Raw genomic sequence first — 23,855 nt, 5'->3', positions numbered from 1 at the left:
TACTTGGTCGCACGGACAACACATCAGTGGCCTCTTATATCAACCATCAGGGGGGTCTGAGGTCACGTCACCTATGCAAACTGGCTCATCAGATCCTCCTATGGGCCCATGGGAAATTACTGTCTCTCAGAGCAGTATATATTACGGGGCATCTAAATCAGGGAGCGGATATCCTGTCGAGGCAGGGGCTGAGGCCCAGGGAATGGAGACTTATCTCCTTCCACCTTAAAGGTGCATGTGGCGGTTATATCTGCTTACCACACTCCTCTGGGTGGTGCATCATTGGGGAGAGATCCTCTCATTACTCGTTTTCTTCGTGGCACCCTGAGGCTGAGGCCTGCACTGCGCAGTTTAGCACCGGCTTGGGATTTGGCCGTTGTACTGGATGGCCTGGCTTTGGCTCCCTTCGAGCCCATTGAAGAGGTTTCAGAAAAGTTCCTTACGCTAAAAACTTTATTTCTCATTGCTATTTCTTCTATCAAGAGAATTGGAGATTTGCAAGCCTTGTCGGTTGCTCCTTCGTGCCTGGAATTTGCACCTGGTTTGGTGAAAGCCTTTATTCACCCTAGACCGGGTTACATCCCTAAGGTCCCTACTAATGTATCGTAGTGCTCAGTCGTGCTGCAGGCCTTCTGTCCGCCACCTTTTATAACACCAGATCAGGAAAAACTTAATCTGCTGTGCCCTGTTCGGGCTTTGGATGCTTACGTACACAGAGCTGCCCTGTGGCGTAATTCGGATCAACTATTTGTCTTTTTCGGGTCACCAAGAAAAGGTTACCCTGCTTCCAAGCAGATAATGAGCAAGTGGGTAGTCGAGGCTATCTCACTTGCTTATGAAGCGGCTGGTCAGCCTTCACCTTTGGCCGTCCGAGCCCATTCTACTAGGAGTATGGCTGCCTCTAAGGCTTTATTATCAGGGGTTTCCCTCCATTACATCTGTGATGCGGCAGGCTGGTCCTCACCGCATACATTTGTTAGATTTTATGACTTGGATCTTGGTCTCGTTCCCTCTCAGGGAACCAGGGTTACATACGTAACCTGATATGTTTTCAGGTGGGTGATCAGGTATTGGCTTTGCTACCTCTTCCTAATAATTATTTCAAGCAAAGTTTAAAGGACCTTACAGTGTAGCTAAACATCTTTCAGATAACAATTATCTGCTGAATACTCCCGATTGTCAGAGAAAGGTGCAGGTTTGCCACATTAATTTGTTAAATTATATGTAGCTTCTGTTACTTCTGCCTCTGTTGGTGTGGTTACAACTTGTGACTCTTTTAGTTTAGTTTGTGGTTTCTCCTATTTCATCCTATAGTATGGGTGATTCTTCTCCAGAGAATACTGATGAGGATGGGAACCTTCTTTCTCGGGAATGAGTATATGGACGAATTAAAAATTCTGAGATTCTTGCTGATCTGCCCTGCCATCTTTCTTATTTGGCAGAGAAGGAGAGGAATGACATCATTGAGTTAGTGATGTCATTTCCTTCTCTTTTCCTTGACATCCCTGGTCGTACCTCTGTCATTGAACATGACATTGACATAGGAACTTCATGTCCTGTTAAGAAAAATTCCTATAGGGTTAATCCCGTGAAACGAGAATTGTTAAAGAAGTAAACTATTTGCTTACAAATTGTCTGAATCTAGTTTTAGTTCATGGAGTTCTCCCTGTATTTTAGTGAATAAACCTGATGGCTCATATCGATTTTGCATCTTAACTTAATTCTTTGAGGAAACCTGACTGTTTTCCCTTACCTCGCATTGATGACTGCGTCGATCATGTGGGCTCTGCCAAATATGTTAGCAAATTTGATCTTTATTATCATTCAACGGCTCTGGAACCAATCAGCTTTAGTCGTGTGTTACACGTGTTGTTTGAATTTAAACAAGTACAAACTTTTTTAAGCATCTTTGGAAAATGTATTAATGATGCATTTCAAATAATATGATGTTGAAATCCTTGTGGGAATTTCAGTAGTACAAACGTATAATGGACAACAACCTTTTAGAAAGCCTTTTACAAGCACAAACAAGTAAAAGTGAACATCATATTAATTTTAAGTATGCACAATAAACGCGCACATTAACCCGATCACATGTTTAGCGTTCATGTAAACACTACATTCAGATTCATCAACTGGAGTGAATTCAGTCTGAATGAAACACAAGTTGTTCATGTAAACGCATCTGCAGAGTTTCTGTCCAGCTCTTAACGCTGAATGTGCTCTTGGATGGTTAGATACATGATGGACTAATGTAGAAAATAAATGACTTAAGGTCATTAAAAATATATTCTGGGATGAATATATTCTAATCCTGCTTTTTTGTCATTAAAGGAAATGATCTCTCAGTTACAAATTTGACTGGTAAATGATAAAAAATGATATTTAGACATGGTAATTTATGACTGGATGTAACTTTTGATACTTTGTGGTAAAAGTATCTCTCCTATTGACTTCGTCCCATCAGTGTGGCTGTCATGAAAACAATAGTGAAGACCACTGACTTTATTAAACACTTACACATTAAAAACAACTGGTGTTTCTGCTTCACTCCGCATCGCTCTCATACTGTGATCTGAAACACTGACAATAAAACATCCCAGTGTCATAATCATTATCAGCACTAACTATTATTTCATATCAAATATATTAATACTGATACTTTTATATTTTTATATTTTTAAAAGTCTTTAGAAACTTTGAACTAAACATTGATATTGTGTAGTTTGTGATCCTCCATCAGCAGCTGCAGTTTCTCTCAGCTGTATCAGTGCAGTCACTGTGACGTCTGACTGACAGAGGTTTTTGTACGACTCTTTATCACTGTGTGAACACAGCTTTACTGCTTATTTCATGGTAACTCTGACAGTAATAATCTCCTGTATCTTCAGTCTGGACTCCACTGATGGTCAGAGTAAAATCACTGCCATAGTTAGTTCCACTGCCACTGAATCTAGATGGAGTTCCAGTATAACGGCTGTTTATCCAGTAAATCAGGAGTTTAGGAGCTTCTCCAGGTTTCTGCTGATACCAAGACACACAGTCACTACAGCCAGAAATCGGCTGACTGGTTTTACAGCCGATCGTAACAGTTTCTCCTTGTTTGACGGGTTTTATTGCTGGATTCTGAGTCACTGTCACTTGTCCCCAGATCTCTGAAATTAGACAGTTTAATCATTAATATGATTGTAAATGAGATGTGATTGTTTATTTTGCAAAATTTTTATACAAGATATTTACCCTGAATGTAGAGACTCAGAGTCCAGATGAAGATGTTGATTGTGTTCATTGCTGTAGTTTAGTCTTGTGTGATGATGAAGAGTGTGTTCTGTTCTGCTCTCAGTCATGAAGTGTTAAACTCACAGCACTATAAACACTCTCAGAGCACTGAAACATGTGCTGACAATGCAAAGAAGTGGGCAGGATTTACAACAGCTTGTGTTGATAACAAACTCATAAACTCTACATAGAAGATTTTACTGTCAGAATAATGTTATTGAACCATTTAGTGATTAATTGTGAAATATTTTATGTTTGGCTGATAAGACACTAGGGTTCTCTATATTGACGTCTTTCAGTGTGGATGAAATATTTTCAGTTTTCAGAGCCGCTGTAGAAATAATCTATTCACTGTCATGCAGTTTCATTTACATCAAGTGAATGTTTCTGATAATATACCAAGATAAAGTGAGCAGAATTCAGTCATGAGATCTCAACATGATGGACACCATAAAGAGGGACGAAGATGAAGATATTTCTAGGCCACTGAAATGACTGGAAAATCACGAGTGAAAATCACTCCAACATGCCACCACGAAGCCTGGATATTTCCGCAGCGGAAGACGCGAGTCAGGTCTAGACCAAGAAAACTCTCTCCGACCCTCCCGGTTTTCGAGATATCCACACAAAACCGCTTCTCCCCTCTTAGCGAAACAGAACGCGATGCTGTGATCATCGGTGATTCCATCGTTTGACACGTACAAGCTACGTTAAATAAAAGTAAGGTGCATAGTCACTGCTTTCCTGGTGCTCGTGTTTCTGAAATCGCTGCTCACGTTCCCGAGATTCTGAACGAGCGCGTCGGAACTGTGGTCCTGCACGCGGGAGGGGCCGACATCAGGCTGCGACAGACAGAGGTTCTGAAGAAAGACTTCAGGAATCTGATCGATACGGTACGCAGCACATCGCCTGATATAACGATCATTGTGTCAGGACCGCTTCCCACGTACCGACTAGGTCATGAAAAGTTTAGTAGATTATTCGCGCTAAATGAATGGTTAATATCATGGTGCAATGAGCAGAAACTGCTCATCATAGTCTCTGCTGCACCAAATTAACTGATATAAATAGTGTAGAATATTGCATAGAAACTGTGTCTATTCCTCGTTTAGTGAAATCAAATAATAAATCTACTGCAGGATCTAGAAAAAATCTAATTGTTATTAAACCAGAAAATGTTGCTATTAGTAACCAAAAACAATTTCTAAAGCTAGGTCTTCTAAACATTAGATCACTCACACCTAAGGCAGTTATTGTAAATGAAATAGTCACGGATAATAGCTTCGATGTACTTTGCCTTACTGAAACTTGGCTTAAACCTAATGATTATTTCGGTCTAAATGAGTCTACTCCATCTGGATACTCCTATAAGCACGAACCCCGTCTGATTGGTCGTGGCGGCGGTGTTGCAGCGGTCTATAGAGATATTCTCAATGTTACTCAGAAAACGGGTTATAAGTTTATTTCGTTTGAAATACTTGTACTAAATGTTACGCTCTTAGATGTTAGAAAAAAATCCATATTATCTCTAGCCTTGGCTACCGTATATAGACCGCCTGGGCCTTACGCTGATTTCCTAAAAGAGTTTGCAGATTTTCTTTCAGATCTATTGGTCAATGTAGATAAAGCATTAATTGTTGGAGATTTTAACATACACGTAGATAATCCAAACGATGCGTTAGGGGCTGCGTTTATAGATTTATTAAATTCCTTTGGGGTCAAACAAAACGTCACCGGACCAACTCATCGTCTTAATCATACACTCGATTTAATTATATCATATGGAACCGATCCAACCGATATAGATATCATTCCACAAAGTGATGATGTCACTGACCATTACTTGGTAACTTGCATATTACGTACTGCTGTAATATGTCATGCGGCGCCGCGTTTTCGACCAGGCAGAACAATCCTTCCATCCACCATAGATAATTTCTCGAGTTGCTTGTCTGATCTGTCTCAGCTGCTGCCTGAACCCAAACAAACAGATGAACTAGAAGAACTAACTAGCACTATGAGCACCATTCTCTCTAGAACATTGGATGTTGTTGCACCCGTTAGATTAAAAAAGGTTACAGAGAAAATTAAAGCACCATGGTACAATAATACTACGCATGTTCTAAAGAGAGAAACCCGTAATTTAGAGCGTAAATGGAAACAAACTAATTTAGAGGTCTTTAGAATCGCGTGGAAAGACAGTATGTCACGTTATAAAAAGGCTCTAAAAGCGGCCAGGGCTGAGCATCTCCGCAAACTAATAGAAAACAACCAAAACAATCCTAGGTTTTTATTTAACACCGTGGCTAGACTAACAAATAAACAGACGTCACCCGAACAAAATATCCCGTTACAGTTTAGTAGTAATGATTTCATGAACTTCTTCACTGAGAAAATAGAAAACATCAGAACCACAATTGTAAACGTTCAATCCTCAATCGCGCCTTATAATTCAGCCTCAATTTTCCCCCCGCAAGAACAATTACAGTGCTTTACAACTATAGAACAAAAAGAGTTAAATAAACTTATCACTTCATCTAAAACAACAACATGTTTATTAGATCCTACACCAACTAAACTACTGAAGGAAGTGTTACCTGTAGTGGAAGAGCCTCTCCTCAATATTATTAACTCGTCTTTATCTTTAGGTCATGTTCCAAGAACATTTAAACTGGCAGTTATAAAACCTCTCATTAAGAAACCAGAATTAGATCATAATAATCTAGCAAATTATAGACCCATTTCAAATCTACCTTTTATGTCTAAAATACTAGAAAAAGTTGTGTCCACTCAACTGGGCTCTTTCTTGCAAGAAAATGAAATCTATGAAAAGTTTCAGTCTGGATTCAGGCCGCATCATAGCACTGAAACTGCGCTCGTTAAAATCACAAATGATTTACTCTTAGCTTCTGACCAAGGCTGTATCTCAATACTAGTTTTACTTGATCTAAGTGCTGCGTTCGATACTATAGATCATACAATACTCTTAGATCGACTACAAAATTATACTGGTGTTCAAGGACAAGCATTAAGCTGGTTTAGATCATACTTATCTGACCGCTACCATTTTGTCTATTTAAATGGAGAAAAATCGATCATAACTCCAGTAAACTATGGAGTGCCGCAGGGATCTGTGTTAGGCCCTCTGTTATTCTCAATATATATGATGCCACTTGGAAATATTATAAGGAAACATGGAATTAGTTTCCATTGTTATGCTGATGACACTCAAATATATATTTCATCACGGCCGGATGAAAACGCTAATTTATCCAAATTGACAGAGTGTGTTAAAGATATAAAAGATTGGATGACGCGTAATTTTCTTTTATTAAATCCAGACAAGACAGAGGTAATACTTATCGGTTCAAAAAACCGCCCACAGAACCTCTCACAATACAACTTTGACATCGTAGGATGTCCTGTTACTTTATCCTCTACAGTAAAAGACCTGGGTGTTATACTCGATTGTAACCTGTCTTTTGAAAATCATATTTCGTATGTTACAAAAACTGCCTTTTTCCACCTTAGAAACATTGCTAAGCTACGTAATATGCTATCAGTTTCTGATGCAGAAAAGTTAGTTCATGCATTCATGACCTCGAGACTAGATTACTGTAATGCTTTATTAGCCGGTTGTCCTGCATCCTCAATAAACAAGCTACAGTTAGTCCAAAATGCAGCCGCTAGAGTTCTTACTAGATCAAGAAAATATGATCATATAACACCGATTTTATCATCACTACATTGGCTACCTATAAAGTTCTGTATTAATTATAAGGTATTGCTACTGACTTATAAAGCCCTAAACGGCTTAGCTCCAGTCTATTTAGCGGATCTTCTATCACCCTATAATCCATCGCGCTCTTTAAGATCAATAAATTCAAGGCTTTTGGTCATACCTAGGATATCCAGATCAACCAAAGGAGGGAGAGCATTTTCACATTTGGCTCCGAAACTCTGGAATAGCCTTCCTGATACTGTTCGTTACTCGGACTCGCTCTCCCAGTTTAAAACTAGATTAAAGACGCATCTTTTCAGCCAGGCATTCATATAATATTGTTAATCTCACAGTTTCAAACTACAATCCGGCCTCTAGTTCATAAATGCCAGAGGAGAACTGGCCCCCAACTGAGCCTGGGTTCTCCCAAGGTTTTTTTTTTTCTCCATTAGGTCACCTGATGGAGTTTTAGGACACCATTAGGTCACTTGATGGAGTTTTTCGGTTCCTTGCCACTGTTGCCTTTGGCTTGCTCAGTTGGGGATATTTTGGGGATATTTAATTTTATTCTATCAATCAATAAATTCCACTAGAAACAAACTTTGTTGTATTATTTTATTTTAATACTGTGAAGCTGCTTTGATACAATCTGTATTGTAAAAAGCGCTATACAAATATACTTGATTTGATTTGATTTGAGTGTAGATCATTTTAAACGTGTCATTTTAAACACCATAATTATTTATTTATGTGCTACACCTTTAGAAGCATGTTAAGAATGAGAAATCAATAACTAAATAAATCAGTTTTACTATATTTAGAGTAAACCAGAAAAAAAGTAGAAAAAACTCTATTATGGTCTTTAGAATTAATGTTGACATGTTGCTCTCTGGGAAATATTTTATGACATTTTCCCCACATTTTCCACATGCATGAAGTTCATCAGGACTCATAATCAGGTCATTATATAGACCCCTTCACGGTCGACGTCACAGAAAAATTCTAAGTTCGCAGTGCGCATGTCGGGGTCAGAAAGTTCATTCCATCCCATTGAATTGTGTGTTAACCAGAGAATTTCTCGTCAAGAAAAAATGGCTACTTGTTGCGTCGTGGACTGTGAAAATCACACCAGTTGTGGAGTCAAGTTTTTCAGGGTTCCTGCAGGATAAAAAAAAAAATAGACGACAAAAAAAAAAAAAAATAGACGACATCTGTTCAGATCTATTTTTTTTTACAGTCTATGGTTCAAATAGATACTGCTATCTGCTAATAAGTAATGACACAGGTCACAATTAATGCCAGATATTGAACTTCACCTAACTATTAAACCAGTCTACAGTTTACAGAAAACATTTGTTTACTTACCAGGGCTTAACTATACCGTTGTTGTCAATGTTAACTGTCAATAACACAATAACACTACAAACACGAGCATCTTTGATCGTAGCATTGTCCCAGTCTGCCCGTTTATTATATATATATATATAAAAAAGCACATACTTAACAGTGTTAAATTTGAAAAAATACTGTTCGATAGAACTGCTTGCTTGTTACCACAGTTATCTGCGTGGTTCCTTGGCGATGAAGATCCACATTTGCGGCTATCCAACACGAAAATGCATGCAGCAAATAAGCCGTTCACATTTTCTTCAGATAACTCCAAATTTCTCCCACACACCGGACTTGATTTTTGATGACTGTCGACAACTTTAAAATCTCCACTAGTTATCCTTCAACTCCTCAGCGTCCATCTCGACGACTGCAAGCAGATCGCGCGCGCGGTTATGATGCATTTTTAAAAGTGAAAGATCCTGGGAGGGCGTGGCGCGTGGACAAATAAACTGATGTGGATTTTAAATTATTTTATCAATTATATTTTTGTAGATGTGTTCCTAAAAATATGAATATATTTTTAGGTTTGCATGTGATTGTTTTAAACCCGTGTTTAGACCCGTGTTTCCCCCGTGTCCGACCCGACACAGTTGGATATTTTTTTATTTTGAGCAAAATTTGAACTGAACCTGTGGAGGACTCTAATCAGGCAGACAATCGCCATTAGCTAAAACAAGTTTATTATGGTTCTGTTCCCGTTCCTGTGATGGCAACAGTGCATACCTGCTTTGACACAATATGCCGGGCTATTAGCCGCACCATTTTTCTGACCCCATGCTGCGCGCAACCTAGGCGTTCGATGTTTACAAACATTGAAGGGGTCTATATTAAACAATGTGCATCTGAAATGTTCAGAATTATTGATTCATTTATTTGAAGCTGCAGGTTTTTCTGTGAATCATGATGATTGATCTGCATATGAAGAACAGAAGCATCATTATGAGAAACTCCACAACATCATCCATGATCAAAGAGGTCAAAGGTCACCTCAGAGGTCACAGCTCATCAAATATATTTCTTTAAACAGTGTTATATCAGAAAGCATTTAGTCAAATCTGAATGAGTGAGTGTTGAGAAGAGCTGAGGATCTTCTAATATCAGTGTGTTGAAGTGTTGTTTCTCTCTCTCTGCTGGAGTGTGTGTTCACTCGAGTGGAATAGAGGTTTTTGTACGAGCGTTTCATTAGATTGTATCACTGTGGTGGACTTTCGGTGGAGGAACTAAACTGGTGATCGGTAAGTCTGTCTATTTAATCACCTAATAAAAAAATACAATTTAGATTTTCAGAAAGTGTTTTATAGTTGAAACAAGAACAACATTTATTATTAATAATGACTATGTAGATAATAACACTTTATATTTTTTTTTCATAAATTATTGTAATCAAAGTTAAAATGCATTATATTTACAAATTCCTTGTTACATCTAGAATTGGTTGTTTGTCATGAGTTTTAATGTATTATAATTTCTAAAGGTGTAACAATGAATAGATAATATTACAATGTATTCATTAGATCATACATGCATAGACTTTTATAATGCAATATGTATGAAGGCTTTTAATAAAGTGTTACTGATATTGTTGTATAATTATTTAATCTAAAACAATGATATTATTATTAGAATTGCATTATTTCTTTTAACAAAAAGGAATTCTAAACGTATTTCCACACTGTGTCTCACTCTGCTGTGAATGTGCAGTTGTGTTGTGTCCAACCACCTAGTCGATGTAAGACTGCTGAAATCTTAAATGCAGTTTTACAGGAGTTCAAGTCCGCACTGCGTGCAATGGCTCCTCGCAATATGGATCGCCCGTCCATAATGAAGGTGAATTTGCATGACCTGTCCCGCTTTAACATCCTTGCTGGGGACCAGGGCTTCTTGTTCAGGTTACTGCAAAAGTGCATTAACCAGATAAGTGAGGGGTTCAACGTCCAGCTGATATTGACACTGTCCAAGTTTGGACAGAAAGATGGCGACCTGTTGGATTTGGGTGCATTGGTGGATCCTGAGTGTATTATGTGTGTGTCTGTGCACACTGCCTGTACGGTCCACTCAAAAGACCCAAGGATCCACGTATTTTGTGGTGGTGGGGAATAGAGGGAGTTTGTTCTCAGCTCTCTCTATTAAGACCAGTGCTGGTCTCGTTCCACCTCCTTTGAGGCACTGGACATCTAATGAGACACAGCAAAGTCGCATTGAACAATTGTTCAAATTTTCAGATGCTGTGAATGCTGGCATGAGTGTGGTTGGGGCAGAGCTGGCCATGCTGTTACTGTGTGATTTATATGATCGCAATGACAGAATCCCCATTGTGGCCCTGCGAAACAGTATCTGCCCGGGGATACTAAAGGGGTCCATGTCTATCCAGGGTCTAAGTGAGACCCTGGAGGCGAGGCCTCGTTTGTGTATCCCCACACATTCAGCAGGGCCAAGGATATGGTGTCTCAAGCAGGACATAATGTAAAGAGTTGCTTGATGACAGGATTGCGAGGACACTGCCTTCGCTATTTCCCAGCCTTAAAGTTTTACAGTGTGAACAATAATAAAAAAGTGTCGTGGAACTTTAAGGACTTCTGGGAAATCCACGACATTAACGAAGAACCATCCGTGGAGGCTAGGGCAGCGAGCCTGGTGGGAGACGTGTGTCTCGAATTGGAGAAAAGGGGACTTTGCTTCATTAGAAATACTGAGAAGTACATGCAGCATGGTATGCCCTGGGTGAAGGAGGTGCTTCTGAGGCTGCCAGAAGCTCTCCAGGGCCAGGACCTTATTGATGTGATGTGCTTCGTAAGCTGCATTGGGATCCTCCAGAATGGGGATTACATCAGTTTTGACAAACTGAGGGTCCTTCTGGAGGATCTTCCTCTGTCCCAAGCAAGGCTTAGGACATTACAGGTGCTGTCACAGTTTTTGTTGCCACGGGTGTATGGCATCAAACACTGGTCCCTACATGAGACCATACCATATAAGGTACGCGTCTCAGCTACTCGTCCACCAACAAAGAGTAGTGTGCCAGAGAGCACCGTGTCTGAGCCGGTGGCAGAGGAGGGTGCAGAGGATGACTTCAGGAGTCATGAGGAGAATGTGAGAAGGCTTCTTCCACGTGCTCTCCCAGTGAACTGCTCCATCCGCTGGAGTAGCATGGAGCTGGCATTGGTGAATGTGAATCCAGACATTAGCCACAAAGAGGCATATACCGAATACATGTGCCAGTGCCGGAGCATTGCGTTCCGCACGTTCAATGCGTTCTGCAGGAAACGGAATGTTATGATGAAGTAGTCATCCATTTATTTTTCTATTTATGTTATTTATGTTATATCTATAGGGTTAGTGTTAGTTTTAGATTAGTAATTATAATAGAATTAGTGTAAAGTATAGATGTTAGTTAGTAATTAGGGTTCATTTGTAGGTTTGGTGTTGGTTAGGGTTAGGCTAAGTATTTTTATATATAAGAGAGTGGTAACTTGTTTTTGTTTTTTTACAGTGATAGCTGTGTTGGGTGTTTTTTTATGTAAGTTAGGGTTAGGTTTAATATAGTATAGCGTTAGGGGTTGTATTTTTTGTAAAAAAATAAAAAATATGGCAAAAAAAATAAAAAAAAATAACAGTAACCCAACCTCTGACATTACACAAATCAGTGTACTGTCAGTGCCGGTCCCAAGTCCGGATAAATGGGGAGGGCTGTTGTACCATTCTAAAGGGTTAGTTCTCAGCTTTCCAATAAGTGTACTCCCATGTCGGTGGTATGTTTGGTACATTAGATATTGACACTCGAAATTGAAACCGGAAGTGGCCATATCTCCTAACTAGAAAGACAGAATGAATCATGGGAGGGGTTAAAAGAAAGGTCCGGATGAGGCCTTTAAGATGAGACTATGTACATGTCATTCTGAGCTTTGGGGGCGGAGCTATGGGGCCTAATATATTTGTGTATCCAAAAACTATCTCGGTCTAGGAAGGATGCAACGACTCGTGATTGGTGTCATTGGAAAGGTCTCTGAGAGTGCTTTCCAATGACACCTCGTTTGTGTCGCTGCGACCTTCCTAGACCGAGATACATTTTTGAAACATGAATATATTTTGTCCCATAGCTCCGCCCAGGAAGGGGCCAGCGACATAAACCAGGCATCATTCGAAAGGGTTTTCTCAGACCTTTCCAAAGAGTCTACTCTTATGGCTGTGGTATGTAGGGGTCCTGAGATATTGACACACAAAATTGACCCGGAATTGATCTTATAGCTCCGCCCAGGAAGCAGCCAGCGACATAAACTTGATACCATTCGAATGGGTTTCTTCTCACCTTTTCAAAGAGGCTACTCCCATGTGTGTGCTATGTAAGGTTTATGAAATATTGACACTCCAAATTTAAACCGGAAGTGTCTATATCTCCTAACTTGAAGGTCGCATGGAATCATGGGAGGGGTTAAAAGAAAGGTCTGGATGAGTTGCAGTTGTGTTGTGTGTGTGTGTGTGTGTGTGTGTGAATGTGTTGTGTTTGTCTCCTGCAGCTGGTCCCACAGTGAAGCCCTCAGTGTCTCTGCTGCCGCCCTCTTCTCTGCAGATCTCTGGAGACTCAGCCGCACTGCTCTGCCTGCTCAGCTCTTACTCTCCACAGGGGGCGCTGGTGAGCTGGACACTGGACGGGTCAGAGGTCACCGAGGGGGTTCTGACCAGCGCAGAGAGCCAGCAGGACGGCCGCTACAGCCGCAGTAGCGTCCTGACCCTCAGCAAAGCACGCTGGGAAGAGGGAGAGCTGTACGTCTGCAGAGTAACACATGATGGAGCTCCTCATGAGGTCTCGTTCCACAAGAGCTCTGAGTGCTGATGTTTCTCTCCTGAAGATGAGCCGTATCTGAGTGTCCTGTGTCAGGCAGGATTCACATGAGTCTAGTGCTGCAGCTGTAGTGATTTACAACTCAATACTGAAACTGAGTGTGTGTGTGAGTGTGTGTGTGATCTTTCAATCTGCTGTGTTTGCTGCAACATTCAATAAAGCTTCTCAACAAGTTCACTTTGTGTCTGACAACATCATTCAACTAACAGATGAAGATGCAGGTGCTTTTCAGAAGGTTGATGTAGCAGTAAATGTCAAATAAAGCTCTTGGGGTTTGAACATGGTCTCTGGAGACAGAGCTGCTCTATTCTGAGAGGATCACAATCACTCCACCCTGACAATGCAAATGGGGTTTTCAGTCTCACTCTTTGATTGGTTACATGATCTGGACTGGAACACTTTCACTTCTGCAAAAGAAGGTGATGGTATTTTAAATATAATAATATAATAAAAATAATTTAAAAAACAAGATCACAAATCAAGAATCAGCCGTTGTGACAGTAATTGTGTAAGAATGTAAAAGTTTCTGTGTCTCAAATGGAAAGCATCACGTCCAGACAGCAGAAGTGACTGAATGCAGTCTGTTCAGTTTGATTGACAGGATCATATATTACACCTAAAACATGATGATCATATTGAAACACTGACTCATTCTCTTCATAAACAGATTTTTGTATGACTCTTTAACACTGTGTGAACACATATTTACTGTTGATGTAGTGTAAATTCTGACAGTAATAATCTCCTGTATCTTCAGTCTGGACTCCACTGATGGTGGAAAATACAAACATAAATCATTACTCAAACCTGGACAACGATTGCAGAATAGTTCTGAATGAATCGGTGGTAATAACCGCAAAATCCTAGGAAAGATTGTAACGTCTTCAGGTTTGTTGGCACTGGCCATGTAGTGAAGGCCTCAATCTTGTTTGGATCTGGGGCGACGCCATCTGCACACACGATGTGCCCCAGGTACTGGGCCCTTGGCAGACAGATCTGACACTTGTCAACTGAGAGTTTCAGCCCAACTTCACCCAGACGATCTAGGACCTTGAGCAGTCTCTCCTCGTGTTCCTCGAGAGTTTTTCCAAACATTATCACGTCGCCAAGGTACACTAGCACTTTTCACCAACAGCCTTTTCCATTAACTTTTGATAGGTTGCTGGAGCCCCGGTAATGCCTTGAGGCATTCGTTCGAACTGGAAAAATCCTAATGGGCAAATGAATGCCGTTTTCTCTTTGTCCTCTTCGGACAGAGCTATCTGGTAGTAGTCTGAACGCAAATCCAGTACAGGGAACCCCTGACTCCCTGTTAAGGCATTCATTGCAGCTTCAGAGCATGGTGTTGTATACTGGTCAGGTATGGTTCGGCTATTCAACAGTCTGTAATCTATGCACATCCTAATAGCCCCAGTCTTCTTTCCGATTACAACTATTGGGGATGCAGAGGGGCTTCGTGTCTCTGTTATGATCCCTGCCTGCAGCAGTTCTTGTAAGTGCTTTCTCACGTCTTCGATATCTGCAGGGGCCAGCTGGCGTGATCGTTGACGGAAAGGCTGGGAATCAGAAAGTCGGACTCTGTGCTCCACTCCTCTTGCTAATCCTGCGTCCGACTCGTGCATTGAGAAGACATGAGACTTTTGAGCCAGTTTCTTACATAATCTGTTCTTCCATTGTTCTGAGTTAGGAGAGTCTCCAAAGTTGATCATGCTCTCATCAAAGTCAGAGGAAGCAGTCTCCTTAGGGGGAATCGTCACAACTGAATCAATGTGGTACACACATCCAGTCACTGTTTCCACGGGTATGGAAGTTTCTCTTGAAGATTCATTCTTGAATAGTATTCTCAAGCTGTTGACATCCAATGCCCTGCTGGGCACAACCATGGGATGAATAATCACATCAGCAGGAAGACGGCTGCTGGTGATGAGTCTTTCATCACTTTTACTCTTTGTTAATCTGGCAGTTATAACACAGTTACAGCAGCCAAACAAAATCTAAAGTTAAAACTTTAAGGGTCAAGAGCCCAACTAAAGCAAACACTGATCACCATAATGGTGGCTTAAAAATGATTTTCTCCTTTGGTGATTCTGCTTGTTAACATCAGGTTGTCTTCAGTACTGATCAATCATCACTCAACGAATCACTTAATTAGCTCATTAACTTTAACACTCTTGAGTGTTAATTTAACACTCATATGTTAACACTTTAACACTCTTGATTGTGGAGCCAAATAAACTCCCAGGAGAGTTAACTTAACACTGGAGTTTTTGCTGTGTTGTTGATTTACATGTGAACACTTTTTAATAAAATAGCAAAACATATATTTACAAGGTAGATGTAAAGAAATCTTAATAGGTCCATATAAGACTTCTCATTAAATTATTTATTATTGTTTTTTTATTAGTGACACATTTGGGGAGATGATATATTCCAAAACTTTCTGAAAATACAGTATGAGAATTAACTGCACAATTACTAGAAATGTTTACCTTGGATATTATACAATTTGCGTGTATACATTTTTTTTTTTTGGAAAAATAAACATTTTTTTCCAAGATGTTTCCATCTCTAACTATGAACCAATTCTGTAGAATGTCCCATATAGCCTATTTGAACAGGATTTGTTACTGGAGGATTTGGTAACGCTATCCGGCTCCGTCAGGGTCTTTGTTCATCGTCGGTCTCGCAGTTCCACACAGGCTTAACTAATCGAGGTCGCTGGCCGATAACTTGTTAGCAAAGTCCATGCAAAAGCATTAGCCACTAAGTCAGCAGCTAACTTAAACTTATTTCTGTCTTATTTATTTTATTTATTTATTTATTTGATAGAGACAATGCACATTAATGAACATCTGCATTGAAACAACAAAAACAGACGTAAACATGCCCGATTATAGCCACAGGGCTAATTTACATCTGTAGTCCCTAGACAAAATACAGAAATTATAACATACAAAATAACAAAAATGAATAAGTACAAGCAAAGTAAAAGAAGAGTCACTTAATGGTCACAAGACTGGTTTGCTCTAAGCCACACTTTGAGTTTGGTTTTATAGGAAATGTGGGACATTCCCTGACAGTGATGGGGATACTGCTCCATAACTTACAGGCCTTCACAGACAGAGCATTTTGTCCAAAGGCTGTTCTTCTGAAAGGCACCTCACAGTCACCTCTAGCGGAGGCCCGTGTCCTGGCACCACTGTGAGTCTTTGGTTTAAAGAAGTCCGACATGGGAGGCGGGGCTAATCCATTTAACACTTTGTAAACAAAACAGGCATATTTAAAATGTTTAAAATTCTCTAGGCTTAATAGATTATGCTTTTGTAAAATATTACAAATATGGAAGGACAAAATTAAATTTTACTGTACTCGATATTCTTTTTACATGTTTTTTAAAACTTAATGTGGAATCAAGGGTCACACCAAGGTACTTAAATGTGACCCTGCCTGTGAAAACCCAGCTAAAGTCATTTTTTTGTGATTCAGTGTTTTTTACATAAAATCATCCTACACAATGTAAAGAACATTCTGTGAAAATATAACCTTGATATCTTTAAAATTGACTGAGTAAGGCCATGTCAAAGATTTGCTCAAATTCGGCCTCAGAAAATCATATTTTTGAGAAATTCCAATTTAAAGATAAGTTATTTTTTAAAACTGTAACACATTTGATCCATAGTTATCCTGCATATGTGACTTATAACACATTAAAGCTGAGATTCTCCCCTTTTTAGTGATATATGACACATCAGTGGAAAAATTCTTAAAGTTTTGTAAAACAGATCTATTTATTATGATGTACATGTCCAAAAAGCATAAAAACATTGAAATGAATGGGGGTACCACAAGAGCTTGATCATAGCAACAATTACCATGTCAATTCAGTGGAATGATTTGTATAACTTTATTAGTAAAATGAAATATCAGTCAAATGTCAATAATATATCAATTAAATAACATACCATTTCTCATTCTCTGAAATTATCATTCTCTTACTGGCCCACGGTGTAACATTGAGTAAATCTGGAGTAAAAAATAAATAAATAAATAAATAAAATTTCAAGGGATAGTTTACCCAAAAACTACAATTCTGTCATAATTTACTCACCCTGATGTTGTTCCAAACCTGTATGAGTTTCTTTCTTCTGCTGAACACAAAATAAGATATTTTAAAGAATGTTTGTAACCAGACAGTTGACAGCACCCATTGACTTCCATAGGTGCCGCTGTCTGGTTACCAACATTCTTTAAAATATCTTATTTTTGTTAAACAGAAGCAATAAACTTAGACAGGATTGGAACAACATCAGGGTGAGTATGAGTATGAGTAAATCATTTTTGGGTGAACTATCCCTTTAACAGGTCAGTCTCAAACTTTGTACACATTCTAAAATTGTCTAGATGCAAAATAAAATCCTGAGTGACAGCAACTCTCCCTCCTTGAAAAATAAAGAACACTTTTCCCCATTGAAATACTTGCAGTTGCAAGAGAAACTGATTTTCAGTTTCACATCTGGACTTCCAGCATTCGAAGCAAATTCTTCTTGCTGGTGTTCCCTCTTCATGTTCGCCAGACAAATAGCTTGGGGTTCAATCACCAAAACTGGCTTGTCCTCCTCATCATGTTGGTCACTGCCTGAAAAAGCAAAGATCATTTTTTTTTTATTCAAAGCAAGATACCTATAGACATGATTGTGTAACATGCAAGAATGGGAAGTGGGTTTAATTCCACATTTAAAATGGATAATGAAGCATTTTATATGAAAATATCAGAAAATATTTTTTCAGTTTAGTCAGACTGGATCTGATTAATTGAGGGGAGGGCATAGGAACAAGAAACAGCCTATAGGTGGTAAGCAGACTTCAATTCAGAGTGTAATGAAACAAATAAACATCATGCCATAAACGTAATTCATTTAAACTGACTAAATCCCAATCAACAAATGTAATAAACATTTAAATCCACTATTTTTGCATCACAGATGTGTTAGCATTACATTGGCTGGACACTGACAGTATACATTTACATATTTAGCATAAAAAAATAATAACAAAAACTTACCGTCAAATTCCTCGTCAGTTTCGTCAAAGAAGTGTCCTGTTCATCATCACAATCATCCTCCAGAAAATAATCCGCAATAAAACCGGTTAAATCATAATTTGGGTTCAGTTCCACCGAGATTAATATCAAGCTAGCTGTTTAAGCAAGCAGCTATTTTCCGTTCCTGCTCATACTTCGGTGTCGCCGGCGAAGCCATGAATGTCAAAACAACGCATTACGTTACCATCATCCAGCAAATAACACGTAGCAGGCCAAAAATGTCCTTAAAATAAGTTTAATATTATTGGCAGAATACTAAGCTACAAAACAAATAAGCAGTTCTTAAAATATTGGCTATGACAAGAAAATAATCACCACAGACATCTAAACGCGGCTGACATCTCTCTCTTTTTTGCATTGTGTTGACCTGATTACCGGCGCTCGCGGATTGATATTAAAGTCTGTTTTTACTCTTTCTAATAGAAAATACACAGAAAAGAAGTTCCTGAACCGATTGATATACGAATCAGCAGTGTTGTTGCGCGAAATAAACCCAGAGACGACTGAAATCAATGTTTAGGAAGCCCACGTCCGTTTTTTTTTTTTTGCGCAAAAGTATAACGTAGTGTCAATAAAATCATTAATTTCAGTATTTATCATGTTATAAATGAAAATGTAAGTATTGCATCTCAAAACCAATGGTATAATCTATCATTTACAGCAATAAACACACATGGACTATTTTTGTCATTTTTATGGCTATGACTACTTTGACGCTCGTTAACTCATAATTCGATTCTGCGACTTTAGCCGGGGTTTCACAGGCGGGGTCACAAATGTGCTCTAAGTGATGTTGGGTGATGTCACTTCTTGTTGACGTTTAAAGTACTGTCAAACAAAACGGAGGCTAGCTCGACCCTCCCTCCTCCTCATCCGCGCACTAAACCCCCAAACCCCACCCCCAAATCATTCTTGTCGGTTATTGGCTGGAACAGTTTGTTATGTTTCGTGATGCGGGTGAGCCCAGTTTGTTTCTCTTGCTGTTTGTGAAGCCTGTGGTGTCTACAGAGACTGTGTTTTTTTACAGTGTGTTCAGGGAACAGTCAGCTAGCGGATGGTGAGGAGATGTTTGCTGTATGTGACAAAAAATGTTTCAGCTTAAAAAACGCGTGACATCACTTAGAGCACCTTTAAATTTTGAGACGATTTTTAATTATTCTCCTCTTAAAAATACACCAGATTGTTTTATGTCGCGGGACTGTTTAGTGAACATCATACAAACTGTTTTTTTAGTATTGAGTAGCAGACAGGATTTAACCCTCTGAGGTCTGAGCTGTTTTCCCTGGCCCTGGAGGTGTTCTGACATGCTCTGACATTTGTGCTTATTTCTGTTACTTGTGACATTTTCATGGCTAAAGTCTAATTACACTGTATTCAGCACAAACTCTGCTACAATAATATATCAGCAGCATGTATGTAAAAGTTTGTAGTTTTGAGATAATGACATTTATGCGTGGTTTGTGAAAATACAAAAAAAAAAATTCTCACTGAAATAAGGTCATGAAACCCATACTGATTATTTCTTCACAAGACTTTTGAAAATTGTATGACGTAGCCTAGAATATTTGCTCCAAAACTATGTGAAAATCACCCTGACTGCTCATTCAGATAAGACAATATATTGATTTAAAAATTTTACGACGTGTTTTGTGTTAGAAAGCCTTATGCGGAGGTCATTAATATGTAAGCTTTTCACACCTGAGAAAGACAAAGACCCTCCCCTAACGGCCCTATTAGGAGCTATCAGGCCCTGCCATTCTGGGCAACCTTGCACAATACTGTAAATGAGGAGATTTAAAAAAGAATGGCTTTTAAATTGTTTGGATTTATTTACAACACAACATAATCCAAAGATACACAACAAATGCCAAAAAAGCACTTCAAAGACAGACCTTTGTGCCATTCCTAAAAACATTGTACATACCTTTCATTTCCAAGATTTTCACTTTACCGTGTTCACGTACGGAGACTCATGTGAATGTTGAAGTCCTCAGTGGCATCTGGGCCCTGAAAAAAAAAAAGTGAACATACTGATATCAAGAGAAAGGCCTGCACGATTTTGGAAATAAATATTAGATTTTTCTGGTTAAAATTGCTTTTTAAAATTCCTTTTTAAAATTCACAGAATACACACACACACAAATGTTTCCAACATAATATAATGAACACCAGGTTTGTTGTGCCTTGTAGGCATAAGGTATATGCGCAGTGCCGGATAAAATAATAATAACAATAAATAACCTATAGCAGTATAAATCTTCCAAAAGATTTCAGTAACAACTAAGCTAGAGAAAAATATATTGATTATCATGTTACTTCAAATGTTTCCATCCGTTATGATGATATGAAATGAGATAATAATAAAAACATGAAGCCGTTTGGTGCGTTTTGCTTTCATCCAAAATATGATACAGTACATTCAAACGCGATCGCGCAGCAAAATATAATACATTCAAACGCGATCACTATCAAAAATATGATACATTCAAACGCGATCGCGCTCAAATATAAAACATTATGGTTACCATATACATATCTACGTTTGAGCAGATATCCACAAACACAGTAACAGTAAACACGGGTCTAAATATTATAATATTCCCCATATATCTAGCAACAGTTCAACTGCAACGTGACATTTATGCAACAATAACAAACTAATATGTAAGAATTTCTTACCTTATCTTTCTTGTCTTCAAATCGCGTTCTTCTTCTTCTGAGGTAGCCTAAATCCAATGTAAGCTCAGGCACGTCTTTCAAACTCGACGAAAAGTGAAGTGTTTTGTTGTTGAGGTAATGAGCGAGTCCGCGTTCCATGTGGAGATTTGCATGTGAATCTCTTTTGCGCGAGTGGGCGTGGCCAAATTAAAAATAATTAGGAAGCGTTTGAGAAGCTTGACATCTTGTTGGTTTTATACAAATTACTTAAACAGAGAATATTTGTTTTCGTTTTGAATCTGATCATTTAAAAGTACACACTTAAATGTTTATAAAGGTATATGGCTCATAAATGTGTGACAAGTATTCGCTGAGTTTTGTTTCAGTTTATAGACATCCTCAAGAAAAAAAAGTTCACCGCGACGGAGAGGCAGAACGCACACCCTGTTTATTTTCTTTATTTTACAAAAGCACAATGTTTTGGTTTGATTGTAAGTGGACACATACAAAAGGAGAAATATCACAGATTCTTTTTTTATATTTCTTTTTTCTGTATGACTATAAATGACTGAGTAATTTAAGTTTATAGTGCTACAATGTGGAGAAAATCCAGCCCGCGCGTTTGTCGACCTCAGAGGGTTAAAAAGCCATTCATTTATAGGGACCAGAGTGGAGGTCAGGATGGCAGAAGCCTCTTGAACACTTTTTGCACTTGTGTAGATGACTGCGTCATCAGCATACATTTGAAATTCAATATCAACACAAGTGTTTGGAAGGTCATTTATATATAAAGAAAATAATAAGGGACCAAGTATTGACTCTTGAGGCACACCAACGGGGACATCTAGGAAAGACGATTTGACACTGTTAATATTCACACGCTGTTTTCTTGAGTCCAAGTAAGATTTAATCCATTGGATGGCATTTGAAGAGAAGTTAAAATATGTCAGTTTAGATAATAAAATGTCATGATTAACAGTGTCATGAAAAAAAAATATTAATTTTTATCTTATATGCTTGTGTTATACATCAGTCGATCCTGTTTAGTGTGTATTTTTTGTGTGTATGCTCATAATAAAAACAAAGTGTTGTGCTTTTCGCTAAATAAAGAAAAATAAACATGATGCGAGTTCTGCCTACTCTCCGTCAGTGAAGTCAATTCTGAAACGCGTCCGAAAATGAACTGTAACTCAGCGAATACTCAGTCAAACAGGCATACAGACACACAGGCATGAAGCTTGAATTCTCTTCTTTTAAATGAAGTAATTTTTATAAAAAACAAATATTCACAGTTTATATAATATGTATGTAAAGAGAGAGATGACAGTCGTTCTCATCTCAGCTAATTAAGTTTTAATGTGACTCCGCCTACGGAGACCGCGCTATTCAAACGCAAATGTGAGGCGATCCATACAAACCTGTGAAACGCCCACATCCGCTGGATAAGGCCGGTGAAACACTGGATGCGTGGCGTAAGCGTCTCAGCTGCGTGGCGTGTCCGTTTTTATTTCGGCTCCCATGTTAACATTTTAGAGTTTGCACACTGCCTGGCACGAGCCGCGTGGAAAACGTGTGCATGCTAGAAATAGAACCGACGCCTATTTTTCACGCGACACGCAAGCGTCTTGGAAGCGTTTCCATGCAAAATTGAATAGGAAAATCTGTTTATTTGTCATTTTGACACAAATACATATTAATAAATGTCCTTTTGATGTTTAAAAGTGTCTAGGTTTTGACATAAATGCAAATATAAATGTAATTTTACAAAATATGATCGATTTTCAAATACTGCTGTATTGAATGAACAGCTTTTAGCAAACTCTACTGCTATACTGAGATGAGGAATATATACTGTATGTGTTTTGTCAAAAATAAAGTCATCAACTAACTAATGAATCCTTTACTTTGAAATACGTATGATAAAATGTATACTTTAGTTTTGAAAGACGTTGACTAGTTTTGAAAAGATTATAAAGTATGTATGTGCATGCATATATATATGTGTGTGTATATATGAAGAGTTCAGATGCAAAAGCCTCTAAATGCCATCTGAAATTTTCTCCTAGAATGATCATTTTTATGAAGCTTGTATATTTAAGTTAGCTATAGGTGACACACCTGAATGAATGGCTCATTAAGTATGCAGGGACATAGTCTCACCAGGTGTGAACTACTAAATATGCATGATGCTGTTGGAGCGTTTACACCCCATCCGCATATTGGCTTTCCAAACTAAAAGTGTTTCACAAAACTAAAATCAATGTATCGTTTTATGTGAATGATTAGGCAGGATGATTTTCACATCATTTTGAAGAAAAAACACTAGGCGATGACATCCATTAGTCAAAAGTCTTATTGCCACATATTTAGTATGTGTTTTGTGGCCTTATTTCAGAAACTTTAATTTTTAGTTTTTTCGATAACCATGCATAAACATTATTCTCTCAAAAATGAAAACATGTACATACATGTGGCTCACATATTATGGAAGTCCTGTTTGTGCTATATAGAGTGAATTTACACCTTTGCCATTAATATGTTTATAAGCAACTGAAAAAAGCACAAATGTCAGAACATCTCAAGGACCCCAAAAACACCCCAGACCCCAGAGGGTTAAAAACACAGCACCGACACAAGCATTATTGTCCAATTTACTTTTTACTTTTTCTACAAACAAACTGTTGGCAAATTCAGTCGAGTGATTGGTACGAAACCCAAATTGCATAGGATGCAAGGGGGAGTGGCTTTTATTTAGATGTTCATTTATAATTTTAGCAACCCACCTCTCAGCGATGTAGTTGGCTACATTTAATTTATCACCAGATTTAAAGATTGGGGTGACTAAGGCCATTTCCCAGAAGGATGGA

At 38.6% G+C, this 23,855-nt stretch overlaps 1 gene segment (V, D, J or C); it reads right to left on the bottom strand.

Moving 5' to 3' along the window:
- Positions 1–1,833: 1,833 nt before the first annotated feature.
- On the bottom strand, positions 1,834–3,345 carry LOC311071188 (immunoglobulin kappa variable 3-15-like). The segment is given in 2 exons: positions 3,241–3,345; positions 1,834–3,155 (listed from the first exon to the last, which is right to left on the bottom strand).
- Positions 3,346–23,855: the final 20,510 nt, after the last annotated feature.

This window comes from Abramis brama (assembly GCF_963993115.1).
Source record: "Abramis brama genome assembly, chromosome: 20".
Lineage (NCBI taxonomy): Eukaryota > Metazoa > Chordata > Actinopteri > Cypriniformes > Leuciscidae > Abramis > Abramis brama.
Note: the sequence above shows the minus strand (reverse complement) of the source record. Positions and strands in the feature narration are given on the sequence as shown.